The 19,456-nt window shown below is 42.6% G+C and overlaps 1 protein-coding gene across 3 annotated transcripts in view; it reads left to right on the top strand.

Annotated features, from left to right (window-relative positions):
- C6H10orf90 (chromosome 6 C10orf90 homolog) overlaps positions 1 to 19,456 on the top strand; it is a 63,377-nt gene that overhangs the window by 2,504 nt on the left and 41,417 nt on the right. The window lies entirely within an intron of this gene.

Genomic DNA, 19,456 nt, shown 5'->3' with positions numbered 1-19,456 from the left:
GCTGTGTAGCGCCATCCTGCAACCCAAGATAGAGCTGGGGAGCACCTTTGTGCCCTTCCCCAGGCAGTGCGTCTATTAATGAGGGAAAACTAATTACTTAGAAGCTTTCGGCGCAATGGGGTTGAGAAGTGTAAATAGTCATGAGCTATGACTCTGTGAGCCATCAGCCTGTGTTTGTGCTGGATGCCAACTGTGGATATGAAAATCACCCTCCAAACATTGTGGCTGTTGCTGTGTGAAGATGCTTATTCTATGCAAATATTCACTTGTGTGCTCCCCAGATGGGTCAAAGTAGAAATGAAATAAAAGCTTAATGGATGGTGGTTCCGGATAACACGCAGAACTTGCGCTGAAGTTGGTATTAAGTACCTCTTGGCTTTTTTTGTTGTTGTTGTTGTATTGAGATATCAGACACCTCTTTGCACAGAGATGTCACAGAGATGCTGTTGAATGGTTAGGCTCTGTGGCTTTATGGGCAGTAGAGGGCTGGAGGCATTAAATTCACCAGTGCCAAGAGGCTGGAAGGGCAGACTGGCTGTCTTCTGCTGCCAGGGAAGGCCTGGAGTGACCCTTAGCTGCAGCATTTCTTCTTCCTTACTCCATTCAGATCCCAGCAGGAGCACTAAGTCTCTCCAGGTAAGTCCCTTTCTGGCCCCTGTCCACGTCCCATGGCAGGAGCAACATAATTGTAATCCTTGGAGCGCCCGGCAAGCTTTGGTTGCACATTAACTTGAACTTCATAACCACAATTCTGAGCATATTTTTTCTAGATTTTTTTTTAAAAAAAAAAAAAAAAAAAAAAAAAGAAAAAACAGTGTTCTAGGATGGCTCAGCTCATTTGGTACCAGTAATCATGTGTGCGGTGATTTGGGACAGCCTGCTTTCTTCCTTTGTGCATACAAATTCTTTGGGGTGGGGGCACAAAGGCAGCACACTGTGGCCATTCTCCCCAGCTGCAGGCACTGCTGTGATTCCTCCAGTTCTAAGCCCAAACAATACACAAAAGCTGTAACGTACAGGTAGAGGAAATCTTCTGGCTGTTGTTTTGCAGCTGGCAGAGGAAGCAGAAAGACTGGAAAAGCCAGCATGCAGCCCACACAACGTGCAGGTTGTGAAACCCTGGGAATGTGGCCCTGGGAAAGACGAGCACTGATGGAACCACTTATTTTGGTGGAACCACTTATTTTGGTGGAACCACTTATTTCACCGGTCCCTCAGGTCAGAGCCCCGGAACAAACTTCAGCTGATGTGGTGTGGTGTGGTCACTGGCTGTGGAGCCAGAGATGTGCCTGGAGATATTCAGCATTTCCTCGTGGTGGGACTTCCAGGTTTGTTGCTTGTAGGACGGTAGGGACAGCAGTGCCACCTGTGTCACCGAGTGTCCCCAGCGGAAGAGAGCCGCGAACCACTGGGGATGATTCAGTTTGGTCTTTATCCTTATCAAGAGACCAAACCAACGCGACTGCCCTAATTATATGTTTATAGCTGACTAGTAGCTTCTAAGTGGAAGAGCTGAGCTGGTATGACTGTACATATTAAACAGGGCAACAGCACAGATAAAACTGCATTGCATACACACTTCTAAAAATAAAGGCATTTGCTTGTCCTCCGTGCGTTCCTCTGCTGTAACCCAGCTGTGGGACTGAAGCAGAACTGGAGGAGCAGCAGCACTCACTCTGGAGAGTGATCCAGCCCAACCCCAGGCTGATATCCCCCAGGGCATGTTTCAAGGCTGTTCTTCTTTCATACAACATCGCTCTTGTTTCGTATGGCATTTTTGTCTCTGTCTCTCCAGAGACGGAGATGTGGGCAGAGGGCAATCACAACCAAGCCCGTGTGTGTGGTCCCCAGCCCCAACCTGCCTCAGATTGCAATCAGTGATGTGTAACGTGCATTCATCACGGTCGTGTGTGATGGTGTAACATGTCAGTCTCACTTCCCGTGTCCTGTAAAATTAATGAGGTGAAAGATTCATCCTCCAGTTTTGAATTGCATAGTTCTGGGGGAAAGTTTCTTTCTTCCTCCCAGTGGGATAATCAGCTAAGGAGTTAGCCAGGCTCCCGAGCAGCTGCTGTTGTGTGTGCACCCAATTGTGACACCTAGTGATGTCCGTGGAAGATTTTGATTTCTTAACCAGAAGAGCAGGCAGGATGCAAGGGAGGAGAGCTCCCAAGTCTTTCCTGGCTTACTGCAGATGATGAAATCATTTGGAGCTACAGGAAGGGATGCTCTGACCCTGCATGTCAGCCTTTATGGATTTAAATGACAACTACAGAAAGGTCACCTAATGGCTGAAAGTAATTGATATCAGGCAGGACACGACAGCATCTGAAGAAAACTAAGCTGTAAAGTGCATTGGGGGCCACACCACACCACAGCCTTGTCACGTAGCCGTGGCTGACAAACAAAGCATCACCTCCAGGTCGCTGTAGTAGATAAGTAAAATGCAAAGATCTAAAACTGTATTTCACAGCCTTCAGAAGGCGTGCTAACTATAGCCTATAGTACACGTTGCTGTGTTGTTCTGTGAGTGTGACTGGATGGAAGAGTGAGTTTGTTTTCATTCATTAGTTGCCAGTGGTGTCTTCAGCGTGATCTCTGGCATCATGAGCAGTAAATGATGGGATGGTATGCTTATAAAGGTTAAACTATTGGATTTTTGGTATAATTTGCTTAAGTTCAGAAAAGCTACATTAGGATTATTATTAGGCACAGGAGTCTCCCTCTAACCGTTACAGTAATGAACAGCTGCTGGGCAGTGTCTGATATTTCCATAGTTTGAGGCATCGGTGGCCCCAGTGAGAAATGTGTTATCTTTCAACCAAGTCTTTAATTGTTTCCTGAGTTGATAAAAGGGTTGATCTATTCCTGGCAAGATTTTCACTTCAGTTGTGGGTGAATCTTAAAACATGTTTTTGGTTGCTGTCAAAGTCAAGAGATCTGTGTGAGTTACTCTGAGTAATACTGTGGTGTTTTTCTGCAGCAACCACGTTGTCATTTTTTGGTGTTTTCGCATCTCTTGGCAACACATTTCTGTGGGCTTTGTTCTTGTTGTGAAATGATGGGTATGATCTTCTCTTCTGGCATGTCTGGCACCTGAGAGCCCACCAGGAGCAGCTGGAGAAGGCCTGCACAAATGCTGTTAGCCAATACCACTTATGAACATGCATGAACTTTCTTCTGCTCCCTGCAAAGGATGCACAGCCTCCCACTAAGTGTTGAATCCTGCCTTGTCGATGGTGCTTGAATAATTAGGGTCCTGTGTAGGGATGTGTCACAAACAATTAAAAATATGTCTTTGTTGCCAGTATTTGACCCTTTCCTAATGATGAGATTGTCAGTGTATGCCTTGTAAGAAAGACAGGAGGAACACACGTATAATAAACAGTGACAAAATTAACTATTAACAGGTATTTTTGGTAGCCTTTTGGAAGATGAAGAATTGAATCAAGAGAAAATAGGGAGATTTTCCTTTGTGTCTGTAGAGTAAGCCTGGATAAACATGTAAAAATTTTGCCTGATTTGCATGGCTGTGAATGAGTCTTTCTGGAGGGAAGGAGTCCCTCCTGGTGAGTCCCACCTGGCTGAGGCTGATAATAACAAACCAAGGATGTGTAAAACCAGAGTGGTGTCAGGCTTTATCAGACCTAGGCTCGGAGATAAGGAGAGGTGTCCTGAGCCAGCACAGCGCCGATGCAGAGCTCCTTCCACGCAGTGCTTCAGCCAGGTAGGTGGAACAAATGCATTCACAGCTGTCAGAGAGCTGTGCATGAAAATCCTGCCCATGGCTCTTTGGTGTAGCTGGGGCTAGTTTGGCAATGAGTTTAAAATGCCATTTGGGATTTTTTTCCCCATTAATATCAGGCTTTAACAGGCAAAGTTCTCAGAAGGAGAATACTTTTTTTTTTTTTTTTTTTTTTTTTTTCCCCGTGTTGTCAGGTTTTGTTAACGGATCACTTTTCAGGCTGAACTGTTCTGAAGGCAAGGTTTAATCAACAACTACGTGGCTGGCTCTTGCTTTGCTAAAATGTGCTTCGGCTGTCCTTCTCCTCATGTGACTGAGTGAATGAAAATGAGAGACCCATTAAAATGAAGGAGGGCAGTCGCCTTCATTAATAACGCTGTGCAGTGCTGCGAAACCACCTGAAAGTCAGTCTGCAGCGAGGTGCAGTGCCAGCCTGCACAAACAGCACAACATTTCTAAGCACAATTTTTTAAAAAAGGACTTAAAGCAAGGAGATTTCTTGTTTGTTTCCTATATCAAGAATTGGATGTGCATGCTGAACTGGACACAGCGTCCTCACGCTGGGCATGATGCACCATTGAGGGCACTGCGGCTATCTCTCCTCTACAATCCTTTCAATAGTTGGGGGAAGATACAGAACTTAATGGGAGGAAAGAAAAAGCTGCCTACCAGAATGGACACAGCAAATTGTTAACTGCTGCTTCAGAGTTAGGAGGGTTGCTATGGTTTCTTTTATAAAATTCTGCCAGCCCCAGCGCTGAGTCCTGCAAACAATGCTGCACGTAGGTGTAAAGAGGTGCATCCGTCACAAGTGCAGCGCCCACCCATGCGTGCCATGTCGAGGCGGTGCCCAGCACACTGCTGGGAGCTGGGCATCTGCAGGCTGCCTCCCTCCCTCTCCTCCCCTCGGGATTAAATTGTTCAAACACACATTGAAAACTGCCCGGTGGTAACAGCCTTGGCTTGGTGAAAAGTTCAGTGCACAGCAGGACATCTCTAAAACACCCAAACTTATTTCCCTGTCATGTTCTCCTCTCTTTTTGTTATCTCCTGAATTTCTTAATGCTGAAATTTTTAGGGCAAACGCTGCTTCCTTCCTTTTTTTTTTTTTATTTTTTCTTTTCCCTTCTTTGCCTGCATAGTGCCTAGAACAACAGCTCATGACCTAGTTCTGTCTTTTAATTGCTACTGCAATATGAATTTTAATTCCAGCCAGAGTCCAGATGTATTGAGGATATGGAGCACGTGTTGGGGCCAGTGCCATTTATCTTGAAGGCCAGTGTTTCTCAACCCTTTCAATTCAAGGAGTCCTTAACCCTCTGAAAAATTCTTAAATCATCACCATGTATTTCACTGTTGTCTGGTGATGAGAAATTGAGATAACAAATGTCAATCTAAATGCTAATATGTATTTTCTTTTACAACTTAGCTTGTTTTACTGTTCTTTAATTTTGAAATAAAAATATTAATGGGGATGAACGTGAGCCTTGCGCTTGCATCCTCCAGTGCCCAAGTGAGCCTGGCCACAGGTACTGACAATTTCTAGGAGCCTTATATGTAAGGAACCCAGCTTATAGATATTTAATATGTTCAAAACCATCCTTTCAAAACCATTTTTAATGACTTATGGACATTGGTGGTACAAAGAGAGTGGGTCAGTTCTCCTGAACTATAGGTATTATGCATCTGGTGGAGTTCATAACTCGATGAACAAGGTATTGGATTTAGCATACTCCAAAAGAGTACTTGTTGGAACAATTTAAACTTTGCTTACTTAAAGGATCTTAGCCTTTATTTACTTCTCTGTGCTTTAGAATAAACACTGGCTACACTAAGTGCGTTCTAAGCATCCCACAGATTTCCTCTATCAGCTGACATTTAGCTGTTGTGCTTAGCTAAGAATTCCCTCTCCTCTACTGAAATGGGTGGTGAAGGCAAGTTATCAATATGCCTTCTACAGACTGCTCCAGAGAGGGCTTAATTTTAATCATTCTGTGATTGCAACTTGTGACAGATGTAGCAATCCTTCGGGAGGAAAAAAAATTACACATATAAAAATGTAAGCTGTTTCAGGTTAGGTTAGATCTTGGATGGTGGGATCCCCTAGTATTCAGTCAGCACAGAATTTTAATTGCTCATATTAAGGAAACTGCAAAATGGAAAAACCAGCAGTTTCTGATGTAGCACAAGCATGCCTTATCCAGAACATGCACACAGCAGTCATGTGAGAAGAGGAGCCTTTCTTTACGTTATGCCAATGGATGTAGAAAGCAGAAAAGGAGATATAGTGGTACTCTGGAGAGGCAGAGGAGGAGCAGAAAGCTCAAACAAGTCCTGAAACATGACTCAGAGGAGCCCAGGGATAGGCAGAGCATGGACACATCTGGGCTGAGCATGGTCTTTGAGAAGGCGTACGGAGAGGGTCCTTACCTTCATCATCACAACATCCCCATACCTAAAGTCTACCCGCCAGACCCTGATGTTTGCTAGTCACTGCCAAGCAAAAAGTTAAGAGAAGGCACTTTGAGTTGTTACCAGAGTGATGTATTATAGATATGATGTATAATGCAACTTATTCTCACAGTAGACATAACATTACTGCCATATATTATTAGTGATATTTGATGTATAATGCAGGTATATTTAATTAGCTAACTAAAATGCATTTCCTGCCAAGGAGATGGTGAGCAGGAAGGGAAATCATTTTCTTGGAGATATGCCTTATAGCAGGAAAAAAAAAAAAAAAAAAGTGGTTAGTTCAGTGTGAGAGACAGAAATTTAGTGCATTAATGCCCAAGACCCCCCAAAATCCATGGTACCTTGTAGCTGAAACTTCAGAACACAAACCAGCAAAAATCTCTCATCCCCTTGATGCCCACCTCCACAGTGGCAACGTGAGATCATTAAAGAAGTTTTGGTCTTTTTGTGGAGGCAGGGCACCAAGTTTGCTGGCCAGCAACCCATGCTGGTCTCTCAACTCATCTTTGTGTGGGTGCAGCAATATGCCACCGTGCTGCCCAAAGCCAAAATCTCCCTCGGCAGCACACAGAGCCCTTCCCTGGCAGCTGAGCTCCTTGCAGTCGCCCTTGCATACATCTCTCCAGTGGGACACGTGGGCTGGCTCCGTTACTGGGTGTGGGAGGAGGATGTGGCAGATGAGCCCAGCACCGCTGCAGGTGGGAAGATGAAAGGGCTTCTAAATGGGTCTCTGAACCACCTTCCATAAAAACAGGGAGCCTTCTCCTGCTTAGGGCAACTGGCACTGCACAAGGTATGCGTGTGGGGAGTGCCCCAGGCTGGGGACCCCAGATGTGGGGCTGGCAGGCTGGAGCAGGTGGCAAAGCTGTTTCGGTGGTTCCCACTGGGTGCTCGTCCAGCACACAGAGCGGAGCATGAAGTCCTGCCCCGGGTCTGAGAGAAGCCAAGGCCGGGAAGGAGTGAGCAGAAGGATTTTCCAGCTGGGGAGGATGGGCCCTTCCATCCCTTCCAGCTGATAGATGGTCAAGGCAAGTTAGTGCATAACGACTTGGTTTTAATCACATGTGCTCATTTACTGTCTGGGTCTCCAGCGTGCGGCTCTGCCTCTCCCTCACATCTCAATTCTGCTTTATTAATTTTAATGTTGCTTCTCTTCCCCTTTGTGCTCCTCAGGTAGCAACAATGTTTTTGCTTGTTTTCGGAATCCAGCAGTAATATTTCCTGAGACAATTCATTTCTTTAATTTGTTGTTGTTCCGGTGCCCAACGCTTCCCGCTCGTGCAGAGCTCTCCCCGGACTCGAGAGCCTCTCTGCAGTACGTGCATCTTCAACACAGTTTATTTTAATCAGAACTCCCGGAATTCTGTAATACTTCAGGCCAATCTCTACAGTAAATCCGAACACATTCGACACAAACATGTGCAGCCGGTGATCAGACATAATTGCCAACAGTTTCACACCCACAGAATCCTTGCTCGACTCCACATTCCTGGAGACCCATCCTTCCCGGTACCGTTTCCAGCAGGAATCTCTCAGTTGCTAGGAGATGGAATTTTTTATGCACTTAAACATGAAATATTTTTAGTGTGAAGTGGAGGAATACCCATAGAGTATTCTGGTTAATATTTTTCTGTATTAAAATGGAAGGACCAAAACGCAGTGAGAAGCAAATCTCTAGAGGTTTGGAGGTCAGGTTTGGTACAGGTACGATCCAGGCACTCAAAATATCGCTTGAGCCTGTGTCTGCTGCATTTACTTGGAGCTCTGACAATTACAGGTTGTCACAGGAGACTTCCACTTCTACTCCTGACTCAATTACCAAGTCTCATGCTTCTCGTAATATTAGCATTGCTGTAAATAACGTCAGGTCATTCCCTGCTTTCTTTACCATTCTAAGGAAGAAGGAAGTGGCTGGCTTCTGGCACCTAGCATCAAATTGAACCTAAGCTGCAGATGAACTCTTGGTTGCATTTGAATTAAGTACCTTCTCAATAAATTTGTGGTTGTTGATGCATAGAGTTTAAAAAGCAAAACCTCCCGTATTTACTGTCTGTTCCCAAATTCTCACTAAAAGATTACCTAGTACAAAAAAGCTAAAAATACTACTTGTTCAGATACTCTTAAAATTTTACGGATGAGAATCCATAGTAGACACAGTACTTTAGCACACCATTAGATTATGTAGAGTGTTACTTTGCTTTCCATAATGCATTCTTTTTCCTTATGCCGCCTAATACTTGTTTTCCTTTTTGCCTGTTATTACATGCTGAAAAGATGTTTACATTAAGCTGTTCGTGACTCTTGGTCCTTTTCTGAAGTGATTAGCTGATTGCAGCTCAGTAATGTTTGAGCAGTTTAGATTAGTTCTTGCACTTCATGTTTGTAGTGATCTGAGCCTGTCTATATACAACTTCTGAACTGAGTCCAGTTCTGGGACTCGCTAAACGTGCATGTGTCAGGCAGGCTCCGCTTCCAGTGTAAGTGCTTGCTTTGCTTTCTCTTGCTTGTCTCCTTTTCCAGCTAGGGTTGCACAAGCTGACTACAAGAAAGAGCAGCAGCAGATCATCCCTGGATTTGCCCTCCTGTAGGAATGGAAGCCTGGGATTCCCAAACCATGAAGTGCATTGCTATGGGTGAATAGAGGAGAAGCTGTTAGATGCCTTATTTGCATGTGTGCGTGCCTCTGTGGCACGAAGCTTTATCTTCCTTTAATAAGTTAACCAGGGGTGATAATACAATGTTTGTAAATAGGTGGTGGTGGGATGGAAACCCCACGGAATAAATGTGGTTTGCAAACAAGGATATATTTGGTGCTGTAAAACTTGGTACCACCTTTGTGGGTTTTAGAGCAGCAGAAGGAAAAGTCTGGGATGCACTTCTTGATTCCTATTTTTTTTTAAATCTACTTTGTTAAAGTACTTTTTGTAGCGCAAAATGCCTGAGCAGTCCCTGGAGCAAAGCCTTCCTTTTAGCAGCAGATTGCCTCCCCTACTCCTTTACATGACTTCTTTTATCCTATGAACCCGGTGTTGCTTCTTCTGGCTCCCCCTCCAGCCTGGCTGGGGGGTTTGTTCTGGGAACTGGGAAAATACACTTTTGAAGCTCAGGTCAAGAGTCCATCTCATGTTACTTCAGACCTTTTAATGAGCCATTTACTTTAAACTAGAGAAGCTCACTGAGACACCTGGCGTGGAGTGGGTTTGGGCTGTGGATCCCAGCATCTGGGAAGAAGGTGGGAACTGAGACATGCCCTTCCCATTAGCTCATCAGCTGCTGTGGGAGCTGCTTCATCAACCCTCTGTATATTTATCTATTTGTCTCCAGAATGTGAGACTTTTTGCTTGGGCTTTTGGAACCAGGGCACCTCAGAGTGCCATCTGTGCTCACAGGCAGAGCCGGGCCAAGGAGCTCACAGCTCAGCCTGGCTACAAACAGGGGGAAAAGGCTCGGCACAGAGCCTCGGATGCAAAGCTGAGGTATGGTGCTGAGAGCGAGCAGCACCTTCAAGAGGACAACTGCTTCATGGAAATTAAACTTCTCCAAAAAACACAGCTCTACACAGACATCCAACCTCTGCCATGCGGTGGGCTGTGCGTCTGTATGCCAATATCCACCAGAAGTCAGACAGAAAGAAAATTCTGGATTTATATAGAGATTTCTTCCAGATTCTGATGTTTTGCAGTAGGTGCTGCTGGGGAGAGGTGAAGTCTCTGGGCAAACAGTGCCATCACTGATGCTTTGTGTTAGGAGGGCTCACTAACTCCATAGTACCGTTTGTGAAGATGAAGAGTCTTCTTTTCACAGTGCGGGAGTTTTAACTGTGCCCTGGCTAAAGATTACCTGAACCTGCTATAAATTGAGCTGTTTCACTAATTGGTTTCTTGGTTCATTAGCCAAATTGTGTGTATGAGGGAAATGGAGAAAGCTCAGGATGAATTTCCCTTGCAATTCTTAATTTAAATGGTGAATAATAATCTAATGTTGAACAAAACATGTTATGTGATTTGCAGTGATGGAGCTAATTTTTTACTTTGGGGTGTTTTGCCACCCTCAAAGCTCTCTGGGAAAATGATCCTGAGCTGTCTCATTCTGGCATGGTGTGACACCCAGTAGGAAAGTATAATCATTATGGTATAATGTAGTTATGTCCAATTTTGTATAGAAACACTTTATCACAGGCTGTTCCTCCTCATATATTATTGTAAGTAGTGAGAGAACAGAGATAAACAGCAAAAATCTTTAAAAGTCAGCTTAATTGCAGTGAATGTTGGGGCCCTATTTCCACTATAGCTATTTAAGTAACAAAAATATGATGCATCCCTGGTTTATTCTTTCCAATGCAGTGTACTCAGCTAAAAATCAAAGATTAACTCTGAGCAGCTAAAGCAAACAAATTCTACTAATTCATCAAAGCAAACACTGCAGAATTTAATCTGTTTTATGAATTTTCCACCATTGATTGTTATGGCATGACTGGGGCACGGGAGGTCATTTGTGAGCACTGAATTGCTAGTTGTGTGACAGTAAAAAAAAAGAAGGCTAAAAGAAAGGTTAAATTAAAGAAGCTGCTAGAAGCTATTTTTGTAAGATGAATGTATATTATCTAAATTAATAACAGTAAACCTCCAATTAGCTGAATGTTGATGTGGAATTACAGCTTTATAAGGTAAATACATGTTTTCTCAAGCCAAAGGGTTGGGTAAGAAAATAGTTGGCTTGCGAAGTGTCGTAGGATTATAGGTAGATGAACGTTTGCTGTGAATCGGGGCATGGTGACCTCACTGCTGTGGCTGACAAATTTCACAATGAATCCCTCACTGCTTCCAAGCAGCCCTGCAGACAATGCTCCTTGTTCTCCAGAGTATCCTCCCATAACACGGGTGGGCAAAAGCCTTGAATGTGCTGCTTTGTTCTTCATCAAGCAGCTTCGCTTTTGTTTTAGAACAGAGGTTTATTCTTCAGCTCAGCATACGCTGTTTTGGCACAAATAAATTTAAAGTGGGACCTCTAAAATTGGTTCTGCTTAATTTATTGAATAGCTCTGAAAATATATCTCAAAGAGAATAGCAGCTATGAACTGCCCTTGCGTCTTTTGCATTTTATACAGACTAAGATAATTGAATTATGGGGTTACTGGGACAATTTTCTCCTTGGAGATGGTAGAATTTTTTGCAGATTTTTTTTATGTGAAAGGTGGGTTAGGCTCTTAGATGCAGCCTCTTCCAGTAACACACTGCATTTGCTGGCATTCATGAATTCTTGCAGGCTACATTTGGCCGTGTATGGGAGTTCGAAGTCATTATGACCTTGAATATTATCAAGGAAAAAATCTAGCCTGAAAACAAACATACAAGGAAAACAAACAAACAAGCTAACAAACAAACAAACAAAAACAGTTCAGCATTTTCTCTTTAGGTCTTCTCTTCCTCCTGTGCTAGGAGATATAAACTTGTTTGCCAGCCCCCTGAATATTTCTAAATGGTGCCCACAATGGCTCTTAAGAGACACAGTGATGGGAACATACCAACAACGCTGGGTCAGAGTAAAGATCCAGTTACATCGTGATCCTAATTCTGGCCAAAAAACTGAGGGCAGAGGATGCGGAGTTGTTCCTGGCACTCCTTCCTGATGTCCTCGGCCAGGGACAAGGGACCTTCCTGAGCTCGGAGCAGCCTCTTTGTGATCTTGATTAATGCCAAGGTTGTACTTACCTTCCATAAGCTTGCCTAATTGCTTTCTGAATTTGTTCTCTAGGTAGGTTTATGGCATTTAGGTTCACAATTTAATTGTGTTGTGCAGAAAAAATATCTTGTAGTCTGCATGTTAAATAATATACCCAGTAATTTTAGCCCCCCATGCCTCTTCCCAAGCACCTTTTGAAAGCTGTTTGTGATTTTTTTATTATTCTAATTATTATTTTTAGGCCTCTATCATATAATTCCTCTTGACTTTGGCTGACAAATCCCAGCTTCTTTATTCTCTTCAGATTATGCAGCACAGGTCCCCTTTCAGGGCCATTCTGGGACAATACAGTTCTTAGTATACCTCTTCTATTTAAGTAAGGAAATTGAGTTTTAGTCAATGTTGAGGTACAGCTGTGTATATTTTGTTTATTTATCCCGCTTCCTGTATATTGTCATTGTTTCTTGACTCTGCTCATTTGTCAGCGTGGTCTTCTGCTATTTCTATATAATTCATACTGTTTTGTTGTTGTTGTTTTGCATAGTGTCCACTGGTTTATCTTAATCCCATCATATTTCTGAGATGCCCATGATATCAATATCCCCCTTTTTTTTAAAACAAACAGGCATTCTGGATTATTCAGCACTTCTGTGCTTATTAGAACTTGCAGAGTATTGCTTTGGTTGCTATTTTAATGCTCCATGTATAAATGCAGTCTTACTTGTGTTGACTGTTCTCTGCAATATTTTTTTTGACCTGAGACTCTCCTTATCCTCTCTGTCCAAGGAGACTTTTATGTCCATCAATATTACTGCAGTTTTTATTGGAGGAGGAGGGAAGCTGGGGTGGGGAACAGAACACTCTCTCACCTTTCGAAGCATTACTTGTGCTGGTCTGTTCTGGGGTAGCTGGAGCCAGGCTTTTCTTGCAGGCCTCCTAAGTTTTCCCCATAAACCTTTCATCTTTCTTTCTCTCTGTTGCATTTCCCTGTGCATGGTATACTCTGTTGGGGTGGGACTATTTTATTTTATTTTTAAATTATTTTTCAGTGAGGGCTTTTTTTCTGCTCTGTACACCACTGTCTTCCTCAGTTTCTCTAACTGGCTATCTGAGGAGCAATCACTCTCCTGAACGCTGTGAGTTGTATTTCCAACACACGTAATCAAAGACAAATAGCTGTATAAGTTGCTTGACCCAGATCAGTGGCTGGACACCAGCCTGCCTTTTCCGTAATTCACTTTTTCCTTGCTTTGATCCCCACGGATGTTTATTTTACATTTCTAGCAATCTCTGAGACATTTAGCAAAGGCTTTGGATATAAGATGAATTCCAAAATCCATAGCTTCTCCTTATAACATGTTTTTGAACTGAAATCCTCTTGAAAGGTCACTTGAAGGCTTGAAATACTTGAGCATTTAGATTGTTGTTGATTTTTCTAATGGTGATTGACTACCCATCAAGCTCTTCTACCAGAAACAGAATAAGTGATTGTATTTTCTTTTCTTGTAAAGCCCACTGAACCTCTCTGTGCAGTATGCACAGGGGGGTATCCAGGGAAATGGCACGTGGGGCAGACTAACCTGCTCAGAAATTGTGGTGCAGAAGAGAAATCACTTCATATGTGTGCACCGTACTTAAAAGAAAACACTAACCCATTTCTAAACATTAACAATGAGTGCTTCATCTTCACAAAGATGGGCATGGCAGTGTTTAAGGTACAACAGCTCTGTACAGCCCCAATGTGATCCTATGGTGACTTCTTTTTTGTTGGTAGCTGACTTGTATGGGGCTCAAGTGAATGGTCTTGCTTATCACAACAGTTACATAATTTTAGTTGTTGTACAATTGACTGTGGATGTGTTGTATGTGATAATTTATAGCACAACTCTTGGTTTAATATCTTTTCACCAAGTCTGTTCGAAATACGGTTTATTGAGTTCACAATTCTACAGGCAATCCCAAATAATGCATATTTTCACAGGCATTTTGTGGTATATTAGAACACTGAATTGACTCACAAGTGGTTGAAGATGATTCCTTTACAAAATAAATAAAAATAGAGCTGTCTCCCCCATTATATTTGAGAAGATCAAATTGCTTCTAAGACTACTTGCAAATGTTAAAAAAAAAAAAAAAAAAGTTACCCTATAGCTAAAATCTTCAGTATTTTTCATATTTCAGCATTGATCTGCCTATGTGTGAGTTTGATGCAGTTTTAATTAGTCTCCTTTAAGCAGCATGATGGGGTGTGTAAATTTTCATGTGTCATCTTGGTACTTTCTTCTCGTTGAAATCAGTATGTCTCTCCTGCTCCACTTTTAGTTTGTCCTTAAAATACTTTTCCATTTAGCTTCCAGGCTTTAATGATCCATCTCTGCATTGACAAAAATGCAGAGTATTGAGTTATGGTATAAAAATGTTAGTATCATATGGTGATATTTTTTCTTGGGAGAATATAGATCATGTAAATAAGGCAATCATTGCTGAAAAGTTAACTTTTTGGTTTCTCCAGTACAAAGCGCCAAGTCTTTTCTTGAAAATGGAAGATCATAAGCACTTTTGGGAATTCAGTAGCAAAAATATCTAAAATAGCTCTGAGTATCCCGTTGTGAATAGCTGCTAGTCTGTTTTTTGTAGTGAGTGATTTTAAAGAAAAAGCAGGTTACTCATCCTTTCTGGAAAAGAATTAGCTTTATCTAAGGCAATCAGTGGCTATTATAACTTCTGCATTTGGAGAAACAAATTAAAAAAAAAAAAAAGGCAACGTAGTATCTCAAACTTCTTGGTGTTCACCACAATTAAATAAAACTTTATCCTTTGAAGAATGTGTAATGGATCTTTTTATATTCTTATGAAATGTTTTTCAGTTCTGTATAGTTTTATATCATCTTCTACTTGGCAGCCACATAGCAGCCATTTACTTGCAGTCTTTTGATTAATTCTCTTACTGTTACAGAGTATAATATAGTAGTTTGTTTAGAGAAAGGGAATATGTTTCGTATTTAAAAATCCCCTTTACTGGAGTTACTGCATCCCTGGAGATAAAGTTAGGTCTATGTCTCTTCCGAATCGTGCAAGTCAAAGGTCCCGTCTTACTTGTCCCTGAGGAATCATTTACAAAATGTCCCCAGTTGGAGTCTAGTTTCTGTCTGATGACTTTACAATGTAAGGCCTAACTGCTACTAATCTTACATATTGATGGGTCTGTATTTTATGTCTCCGAGCCACTGAAACTGTTAACTGCCAAATTATCCTCCACTGTAATATGTGGGTTATTTCTCCATAAAACAGACTGACTTCACAAATGACGATCCCTTCCTGCCAAGCTCTTGCATTTTAAGCCATAATTATTTCTGGCTCACGGTGCCGTCCGATGAGCCCTTGTTAATCCATGTTATTATCTCGGATAAACTGCTAGTGCCTGGCTGATTTAAGACGGGAAGGGCGAGCAGAGCGAAGTCCCTGGTCCCTGGCGCTGCTCCGCGGTGCAGCCGGCTGGCTGCGTCTCACTCGGGCCAGCTTTGAACCGCCGGGTTTGTCTTTTTATGAGCAATAACCTCCATCCAGTCTTTAAAAGAAATGACTCAACACTTTCACCTTCTGAAAGGGAAAAGCTGTATTTTGAAGTCTATAATGCATGAAGGTGTCGGAAGCCTAATCTAGTATAAACTGCCTTCAGTCAGCCCTCTTAAGCACCAGGGAAGAGAAATGAATATCTGAAAAGCACCAAATAACTACAGTTGCACTCAGATTTCATGGCTATATGTGATAGAGGTCAGTGACATAAAGCTGTTTATTTCTTCACAGAAAGCAGTGCCTGTTATCAGAACTTGCTGAAGGCAAAGGTATCGGAAACTCCTCCGTCAAGGCAAAACCTACTCTGCTGCAGCCTCATGTTGCACAGGCGCTTCTTTCCATCCTTCTCTCTCAGTTACTTTTGACCCAGCCCCTGGAGATACCTTTGGGGTTGGCTCCTTGGAGCCTGAAGTTACGGTAATTTGGAGCACAAAGTTACGATAATTTGTGTTTAGTGTATTCAAGATCTTCATCCACTAATTAGAAGCTGTGGTAGGAAAGCAGGGGATTTGGAAGAGTCAATTAAATGTTGGAAATGTCGGACCTGGGTCTCGGTTGGTTTCAGGGAAGTCAATAGCACCACACTGATTTAGCTTTACTTTTTTAAAACAACAGGGAACTAAGCAGGCAGTGGTGTCTGAAGTGGGGGAACCTCACATAGCGCAGCATAATCCTAGCACTATGGCTGCACCCTAAAACATTAACTGATGCCCAAGGTACGGGGACATCAGGCGCTCAGTTTTGGTACTTGCCTTAATAAAAGAAAGGCAAAACACCACCACCCAATTGTGGATTAATAAACTTTCCTTAAATGTTGAATGAAGTAGATAAATCTGCATTTATATACCTGTCAGCATTAACATTCTGGCCAGGGTGTTAATCCCAATATTACTGTAACTAATGCAGTACCACATTTAGAGTAATAAGACAGTACTAAATCAAAGTGACATAGACTAGACTGACCTTCCAGAATAATGCTTTCAGTCTAGAGTGTGAGCAACATCTTTGCCCTTTTATTTAAAATAACATAAATCACCTGCTGAAATGTTTGTTTACATGGTAGATCACTTTTACCCCATTAATTATCCAAATAGTGTATTTATTCATTTATGGGTGTCTTTATTATTATTATTATTATTTCATTCTTTAAAAGAAAGGCAATATCCTGAAAGTCTGTGATTTGATTTGTTTCAGAGGACAAGATGTTTAACCCAAATAAGCATAAGCTCCATCATGCTGTTGTCTGCTACCCCAGGTATCTCTGCAGTGTGTCCATGTGAAACATCAGCACATGCTGCAGGATTGCAATTAACAGGATATATTAAGCAGCATATAAAACAATAGTGCTGATTTTTTTCTTTCTTGCCATTATTTGACCTTAGTGATTTGAGTGGTTACAGCAGCACATGAATTTTGCAGTGTTCCTCTAAAGCTGGCTTCAATTGGTAGGATTTTCATTTCCAGTAAATACTTCAGTTATAAAAATTGGCCTCCCCAATTTCCCTGAACAATGCAATACTCAACAGAATCAATACCTGTGTATATACATCTGTTTATCACTCTCACTAACCAAATTTCATGGATGTATCATGGGGAACAAAACACAAGATTTCTAAGCTCCAGCAGGAGAATAGATGTCCATGGTTTAAAACAAAATGTTACTGTCTTGTGACCCTGTTCACATTCTCATGGTGGGACAGCTCTCAGGGTGCTCTCAGAACACTTTTATGTGTGCCCCTGCAAGAGCCAAGCTGTTCTTCATTTTTCCTCTTGGCTAACAACTCACCAAGATAACTTTTTTTTTGAGTAGAAATGGAAAAATGTCAGATCTGAACAGCTGAATAATAGCTGAAGCTACCCCCTGCCCTAGAAAATCATTTAAAGGTAATGGAAGTTACATCAAGTAATCCAACAGAGACATCTACCTGAGCTTATTGGCCTCAAAAAAATTAAGATGATGTAGTTGTGCTGTGAGAAAGGGGAAAAGCCATTACATGCTACTTGGAGAAGTGAAATCTCGATTTCTGGGAGGAGGGATAACATGTTCTGGTGAAAACTGAAGTATTTCACTGGACTCTTTCAGCTACCTGCAGTGGTTTTGTAGCGCCTGGGCACAGTGCGTGGAGGGGTGGGAAGGGTATTTTCACAAGGATTCAGAAACCAGGTGGAACTTGGCATTGGGGTTTTGCAGATACACGTATTAACTGAGTCAGCTAACGTGACTGGCAGTGAGTAACCCTCACAATGCAAGTCCATTGCAAGAAGGTCACGTAAATCATTGCAACCGAATCCATAAAAATACAGGCTGTTTCATGGGATTTCTTCTTTGGCACTTTTTCCAGGTTTAGACAGGACAAGGAGGGGGAGAGTCATGCTGCGCCGTCAGAGAGTTCAGCTGGGAGCCAGCCCAAAACAGAGCGTGGACACCCTGAAATACATTTCCAGCTGAAACTTTCCCAATAGAAGATTCTACCCCAGTCTTTCCTTTTCCAAGGCATATAGGCTTGCATTGGCTCTCCGTGTGAGGATGAGCCTCCCCCAGTGCCCAAAGGTCGTTGCTTTTGGCTTTGGGCAGATCACCACCTGGTAGGCGAGAGCCACCCCACCTGAGCCTCGCACTGAGCAGCAGGTGCATCCTGCACAGGGTAGTGAGCGCTTAGCGTGCTCCTTGCCAAGCCCCAAAATGCAATTTATGCTCTGTAGGTCATTCTGCAGCTTCTAGCGGGAGAATTTAATGGTAGTTAATGTTGGAGATAATATTGTTGATGACCAAGAGGTTTTCGAAAGCACACGCAGCAAAAGCTGTCTCCTCTAAGTAGTGGATTTGAAGAGACCCTTCGGATCGACTCTCATCCCAGAGCACCCAGCAGGAATACTGGAATTGAGAGGGGCCAGAATTTGGCTGGGGAGCTGTGCTGGATGCAGAGTGCTGCTAAATTATTTAATGGCTCATGCACTGGCTCTGGATCAGAGATCGTTGCTGAACAGAAAAACTGTAGGACAAACAAAGTGGTGGTGGTAATCATCCATAACGACTTAATTTTGCCTTCGATAGATAGTTGCTTCAGCAGTTTGTTATACCAACGTAAGCTGTTCAGTTATTGCTGCACACCACATTATTCCAGGTATTCTCTGTAGTAAAATTTGGATTTCCAATGCCATGACTATCATAGCAGGCAAATTAGGAAGGTGACTACTCCAGTTATGATTTGCTCTGTGACTTTAAGCAGGACAGCTGTATGTGATTATGTCTAAGGCACAGCAGTACTGAGGTCAAGCAGTTATGGCATCATTAGGTCAGCCTTCAGCACTTAACTTTCCTTTATGGCTTTGAAAAGCCTCTCAGTTTCCATAAACTTAGCATGAGCTTTCTATATATATATATATATATATATATATATATATATATTTAGAGAATGAGAACAAAGAGATGAAATTGAAAATAGAGGCTATCAAGAAAGGAGTGGGTATGTGAGCTGCAAAGCTGATGAAGCCCATGCGTCAGTACCCCAAGTCTCACCCTGGTGCTTCTCTCTCCGCTCTGCATCTCCTCACCCATCCCATTTTATCTGTCCCCAATGCCTCCTTGCTGCTCCTGACAAAGAGCTGTGGCCCCTGTGGCACTGTGGATGTCCTGGCTGGCTGGTGTGTTTGCCAGTCAGCTCTGGGTCATGCAGAAGGGACCCAGTGATCTCCTCTCTGTGGTGGCCTCTCTTTTCCACAAAACCATTTTATTTATTTATTTGCAGGAAGCATGTTGGAGGTCAGCCATTGACCTTTCTGTTATATTGCTTGAAACTGCCCATGAGCTCCAAAGCCCCAGGTCAGACAGACAGAAGGATGCAACACAAATCAAGTTCCTTCTGGAAATCTGGCTAAAAATTGGATCCAAGTAGAGAGCACAATCCAGAAGGGTTTTGTTGGTTGGTTGGTTGGTTTTGCTTTGTTTTATTTTCCTGTTTAATTGATTCACCT

This window comes from Oxyura jamaicensis, chromosome 6, assembly GCF_011077185.1.
Source record: "Oxyura jamaicensis isolate SHBP4307 breed ruddy duck chromosome 6, BPBGC_Ojam_1.0, whole genome shotgun sequence".
Classification (NCBI taxonomy): domain Eukaryota; kingdom Metazoa; phylum Chordata; class Aves; order Anseriformes; family Anatidae; genus Oxyura; species Oxyura jamaicensis.
This window is presented reverse-complemented; position numbering and strand designations above follow the sequence as displayed.